The following is a 7177-nucleotide window of genomic DNA, read 5'->3' on the forward strand; positions in this document are numbered from 1 at the left end:
TCTCTTGAATTTTTGATGATGTGTATTTTCCTGCAAAAATAAGAGCAGAACCCTGTCCCAACCTATATGGCTTTCCTTACCACCTGTATGGGTGTCACCATTGTGGATGAGCTGTCATTTCTCTGTTTCAATAGGTTTCTCCTTTCCAAAATGAATCTTTATTAATTTTTATGGTATTCATAATTTTTTTCTCCTGTGGAAACAAGAATGAAACCCCTTCCTCAATGTAGTACATCTCCTGGTTTCCATTGTGAAGTCAACACTTCCTTGAAATATACGGTTGATTCAATTCAGAAGTTTTTTCCATTATCCAATGCCTTTCTGCTGCTGTTGTTCCTGTTATCCAAAAGGTGGCGCTGTTGCTGAGTTGCAACTAGAATCAATGCAAAGGTGACAAAACGGTCCCGTTTCAGGGTCCACCTTGGTACTTGTTAAAGACTGGGAAATATGAGGTGCTCAACAAAGTAAATGTAATTAAATCAATTCCATACACGGAGGCAGAAACCCAGAATCCAGGGGCAGAGAACAGCAACCTGGAAGCCACATACACTGCCAGGCAACAAGGAGTCACCCTGACTAGCGCTGCTTTGGTGTTGCGCTGCAAAGGGTATTTAAAAACCACTCAGGAAATAGCAACCCAGGTGGGCAGAGACTGTCTAGGCCCACGGAGCCCAGGAGGCATAAAGTTTAAATCCACAAGAGCAACAGTTTGGAATTATGGTTAATAAAAGTGTTATGTATGTAAGGGGAAAACTTACAGAGCACTGTCCTAGACAGCAGCCCTCTGCATGACCAGGAACAGAGTCTAGTAGTCAGAAGCAGAGCTGGAAGGAAAAGAGAGAGATAGGGGTTCCTGCTGCTTTTTAGAGCAAAAGAGACCACGCCCAAGTGGTCCTTAAAGGAAGGAGCTCCCATAGCAAGAGTGAACTATCTCCCTAGGCCTAGTTTAAGATTATATGAGACTTCAAAGCCTTTTCCCACATTAACACACTTCCTCGAAAAAAGCCACACCTACTTCAACAAGGCCACACCTCCTGTTTTTGCCATTCCCTATGTGCCAGGCATTAAAACAAATGAGTCTATGGGACCTATACTAATTCAAGCCACTACAAAAACCCTGAGAAAGGTAATTTATATAAAACAGAGATTTTATTTGGATTAAAGGTTTTAGAAGTATAAGAATCCATCATAGGCAGCATGTAAAAAGGCAACATTATGTCAGAGTAAGAAGTTGAGAGCTCATATTTTCAAAAATAAGCATGAAGTAGAGAGAGTGAATTGGGTGGAGAGCAAGACCATGTTACTTCAATGCCCAGAACTGTACTCCTTTCAGCAAGGCTGAATATTCTAAAGTTCTTCCCAAAAGTGCAGAAAGTCCTCATCTCCACTCAGTATTTTAGTATTTCTTAACTAAAGTTCATTTTCCCAGATTTAAAGTCCATAATCTTATATTGAGGTCCTTGAGCTATTTGGAGCTGACAGTTTTAATCTCCTGCATGTACATATTCAGTTTTGCTAATACTATTTGCTAAACACAAACATTCTTACAGTGTGTGGTGCTTCAGGAACCTCTGCAAAAAATTGAGTGCCTGTAAAAGCATGGATTCTAATCTGTGTATTCTACTATTTTCCATTTATCTATGTTTACTTTTGGGCTAGTACCATACTATTGTCATGATTATAGCTCTGTACTATAACTTGATATTCATATAATATTCCCACTATTATTATTAAAAAATTAATATTTCAAAATTTCCATTTCCTTCATGATCAACAATTTATGTATAAAACTATTTGTTGAAAATGTACTAAAATTGTTTATGAACTATTCTTTGAAAAAAAATTCACAAAATGGAAGTTAATAGAAATGATTTGAAGTAATGTATAAGAAGGAAGTTAACTCAATAAAATCATTCTAAACTTATCATATCACCACCAAACACCAAGAATATCATGTCTATTATAATAAAGGCACCACACATGAAGAAACACAGCTCATTACAAGGTGAGGAATTAAATGCAAGAATCTCTCATGGTCATGCTAAAGTCACAATAGCCTGATTTCTAACAACTCTCACTGAGGTTTGCATTCCCAATACTCCCAAAATCTATCTCCAGTAAATGATCCACATCTTTAAAGGAAGTGGAGATACTCTGAAGAATGATATACAGTCCATTAAAGAAAATAAGAAGCATAAGATCAATTTATATACTACCTTGAATATCATGATCTTCATAATGTATGTTAGTAAAGGTAAGTGAAAGTGTTATAGAAAACAAATTCATTAACTTCAGTATGACTAAAATGGCATTTTAATAATTGTGTTGGCCAGAAGGTTTTAGTCTTTGAAGTCATCAAATCCTGGAATTAAGAGCTTACTTAATACCAATTTGTGGTAAGCTAGAACTAACAATTACTGTGAAAATTGAGAGAAAATATGCTCTCAAGAGTATAAGAGAAAAAATTGACACTAGTCTGTTCATGAGTAATTACAATGAATGTAAGAAATGTCATATGGTCATTCATAAAGCCCATAATACAAATGAAGATTAAACTAGGACTATTGTTCTTTTCAAGATTCAGGTAGTTTACAGAGTATATAAATATTTGTGTATATTCACCATTTGAGGAGGAAATAGAGAATGAAGTTGTGTTCTTAATCAGATATTTATAAAACCTCTGTAAATATAATCCTTAGACCATAAACTAAAAAAAGAAAACAGTGGTCATTGAATAAAAGGGAGAAAGCATAAGATGTTGTACATTCAATGAAAGAAGAAAATGTAAAGAATTTAAGAATTTTATCATGATTGTTCCCTATTGTAAGAAAAGCAAAACAGCTAGTTTCCAAATAAACAAGGCGGTCAAAGTATATACCCCATCAAATGACTGCAAAAAAATGTGAAAAAAATGCAATAGATTTGATCTGCAACATGCTTTGGATTGCCTTAGAGGGAAATGTATTTGATTTCAAGCAATTGAAAAGTATTTTAAACAAGTACTTAACACATCTCATTTTATAGATATTCCTATGTTATTCATATTGCCTACTTTTTGGTTTATTGACCATAAAGTTTATTTCAATCTTGAAGATGTTACATGAAAATAATCTTTATTTTGTTTTTGCATAAGTCCTACACTAGGTTAAGTCTTTCCTCACATGACTTACTTTCTTTATAATTATATATTTCTAGATTATAAATCTCTTCCTAACAGAGTTCGGTTACATAAGAACAGTGGTAATTAACTACATTTTAAAGATACTTCTTTTGTTATTGAATTTTACCTTGTAAGAATTTCACATGAGACTTTTGAATTCAAAGAATGTTTATCAAATTCTTCAAGATATCAGGAGGCAGGCTAAAGCTGAAACTATGGGATGGGGAATGCCCTTTATATGGTTGTGGAGCTGAGCACAAGTGGATTTTGAACTTTCTGTAGGCTCCTCTTAAACTATAGCAGCTTCCTCATGCACCACTGACTAGTGGAGTCGTCTGTCACGCTTACTGTCATCTCTTGTGGTTTTGCACCTTTCTGTTTTGTGTGGTACTGGGTCAAAGCCAGGGCCTCAAGGATACTTGCTAAGGCTTTTTGTTTGTTTTCCATGAGACAAGGATCTCACCCATGTAGCACCTCAGGGCATTCTTAAACTTCCCTGCCTTAGTGTCCAGGTGCTGAGATGCCAGGTATGGAAGGATACCACCACTGCTTTTGTCTTTACAGAAAGTGGTCTATCTGTCCAAGCACAAAGATGTGATTTTTATTAACCCAACTAGTTATTTAATCAGAAAAATCTGTTGGCAGGGGATTCCTATTTGGAAGAAAATGCTATTTGATTATTAACCAAGTTAATGGACATTTTTTTCCACGACAGCTATGTTTCTGGTGAGTACTGAACAAATGTGTGGTTTTCTGTGTCACATTTGTTTTATTCTTCAAGCACTGTAACTTGGGATGGATGGTTAGAAACAATAATATATGAGGGTTTCTACTTAACCTGTTCAGCACTGAGCTGTGTCACCTGTTAATTTCTCTCTGTTCCAAGATGTTTGCCAGCGTCCAGTGCTGTATCAGTCCCTATGTAGGTTTAGGTGAAAGCTTGGTTTTAGCTCTTTTCTTGTGTCTTGAAGCATGCTACACATTCAGACCTTAAGGGGTAACTTTACAAGTTGTGCACCTGTAAGGATTATTAACAATGAGATAGAAATTTGAGCGAGTTTGTATCATAATTTTGTAGAAAATGGATCTGCTCAATTCCATATTTCATTCATGAAAAATCTGCAATATGCAATATTCTAGGAACAAATAAGAAGGAAATGTAAACCATTGTAAATGTCTTTTGTGGGATGTGCCTGATGCATGTATCATCATCTTTGATTTTAGAATACTTCATAATGATAAAATTAAACTCTGTATTACAGTTTAAAAAATATATTCTTTGAATTTTTAATGCATTTGTCATATTGATATAAACACAGATTCTGATGTCAGATTGATCTGCTTTACTCACTAGCATTCATTCTGGTTAGCTATATAGTTATTTCAATAAATCGTACATCATAGCTTCCTTACATATACATGGCATCAGTAATGCTCTTGTTTCATATGTTTGTTATGAGCACTAAACAAATTTAATGTCCATTAAATATGTAGAGTGAAGTCTAATACTTGAAAAACACTTTCCTATAATTAATAATGTTTTATTACCCCCAAATTATGATATGTAAAAAGCCCAGTTGAGATAGTTTAACATTACTCATTAAAATACAAACATAATATATATATGAAAACTGAGACACCATGTTAGTTATTTGCTTCTAAACTTAGTATGTACAAATGCATACATTTTCCACAAGAGCCCATCTTTCTTAATTGGCAATGAAGCATTTGAGAACAAAAGTTTAAAACAATCTGAGTCTGAATATATATTTCTTGAGATTTTTATAAAATATCAGAAAGGATTAAAAGGAAAACTGATTTTTAATGAATTTGAAGATTGGTTTCCATATACAAATTGAATTCTAACTTGTGTCTTTGTTTAAAAAAATAGGTAATCTTTGTTGAGCTCTTAAGAAATAAAGATTAAAGTATTTATTGGTATGATTCTGCATCATAGTTATAGTTGAATCACCTAAGTTTAAGGAATCAAGTGAAATGGAGATTGATATATATGAGAAAAATAAAGTTATTACCATCTAATTTTTAATTTTATTTCTAGGTGAACAAAAGAATGGGAAAAATAGGATCTACCAAAATATATCATTTGATAAGATAAAATGATAGAATTTTCACCCTTTCAAATGCTTTCTAGTTTATATGAGACTGTTGTTTAAAGGTGTGTGATGCTTAAAATAATTTCAAGTTGTATTCAGTCATATTGATATGTTAAACATTGAATTTTTCAGATCATCAATTAATATTGTACTTATAACAAAAAAAATGTCCATACTAACAATAACTGTGGCTTGCTTTTGTTTTCCCATCTCCTTGAATTAAAAAAAAAAAACTCCCAGAAGCTTACTGAAGTGAATAAATAGATTATGAAAATGGATCATCTGTGACAGAATTTATTTTAGTGGGATTTTCTGGAGATTGGCAACTTCAGATTTTCTTCTTTGTGACATTCTCTTTGATTTATGGGGCAACTGTGGTGGGCAACATTCTCATTATAGCCACAGTGGCAGCTAATTCTACCCTTCGTTCTCCCATGTACTTTCTTCTTGGAAACCTTTCCTTTCTGGACATGTGTATTACCACCGTCACAACCCCCAAGATGATCAAAGACTTGCTTGCGGAACACAAGAGTGTAGTAATAGGAGCGGTGGGCTGCTTCCCGCCACCCGGCTAGCTTTACCCGAAATAATTACACGGACACTGTATTCTTTTAATCACTGCTTGGCCCATTTCTATCTAGCCTCTTCTCGGCTAACTCTCACCTGGACTAGCCCATTTCTAGTTTAGCCCACGAGGTGGCTTACCAGGGATATTCTAGCCTACATCCATCCTGGGTTGGAGCTTCATTGCATGTGTCTGCTCGGGAGCAGGGAGCATGTCGTCTCTGTCTGAGGTGTCTTACCTCACTTCCTCTTCCTTCCAGCATTCTGCTCTGTTTACTCCACCCACCTATGTTCTAAGCTATGAGCCCAAGCAGTTTGTTTATTACTCAATCAATGAAATCAACAGATTGATATATGACACTCCCACATCACATGAGCATCTCTCTATGGGGATGCATGGACCAGATGTTCTTCATGCACCTCTTCGGGGGTGCTGAAATAACACTTTTGATAGTCATGGCCTTTGATAGATACGTGGCCACATGCAAACCCCTGCACTACAGGACAGTTATGAGTCACAGGTTGCTGCATGCATCTGTATTACTTTCCTGGACAATTTGTTTCATACACACTATGAGTCAGATGGTATTGATAGTGAATCTGCCTTTCTGTGGCCACAATATTGTAAATAACATATTTTGTGATCTCCCCCTGTTACCAGGAGATCAATACAATAAAAGCTTGCTTGTATTGAAACAAAGACTCTGGAGTTATTTGTCATTGCTGACAGTGGGCTGCTGTCTTTTATCTGTTTCATCCTCTTGCTCTTTTCTTACATTGTCATTCTGGTCACTGTAAAGCACAAATCACCTGGCAGGCTTTCCAAAGCTCTGTCCACATTGTCTGCCCACATAATGGTGGTCACTCTGTTCTTTGGACCCTGTATCTTCATCTATGCCTGGCCATTTGGTAGTTTTGCAAGCAATAAGGTGCTTGCTGTATTTTATACTGTTATCACTCCCGTACTGAATCCTGTTATTTACACACTGAGAAATCAGGAAATGAAAAAAGCTATGAGAAAATTATGGATCCAACAAGCCAGCTTCATGTAGAACTTACAGACTAAGCTATACAGTTTATCTCAGCCTTTGCATACAATGGGTAGATAATTTAAAGACTGTGGATAATATATTGTTTAACACTTTATGTTTGAACCATACACTAGTAAAGAAAAATTGATATTACTGTACTACTGTAATAGTAGCAATGGTTTAACATTATTTTTCATCATTTGTATTTTGACCATTTTTCAATCATGAGAATTTCTTTTGTTTGAAAAATTAATGAATGAAAATGTTTATTAAATCAGAAGACATATTATACATTATGGTGTACTGCA

At 35.1% G+C, this 7177-nt stretch overlaps 1 pseudogene; it reads left to right on the forward strand.

Moving 5' to 3' along the window:
* Window positions 1–2238: 2238 nt before the first annotated feature.
* LOC101987836 lies at window positions 2239–6890 on the forward strand (annotated as a pseudogene).
* Window positions 6891–7177: the final 287 nt, after the last annotated feature.

This window comes from Microtus ochrogaster, unplaced genomic scaffold (assembly GCF_000317375.1).
Source record: "Microtus ochrogaster isolate Prairie Vole_2 unplaced genomic scaffold, MicOch1.0 UNK21, whole genome shotgun sequence".
Lineage (NCBI taxonomy): Eukaryota > Metazoa > Chordata > Mammalia > Rodentia > Cricetidae > Microtus > Microtus ochrogaster.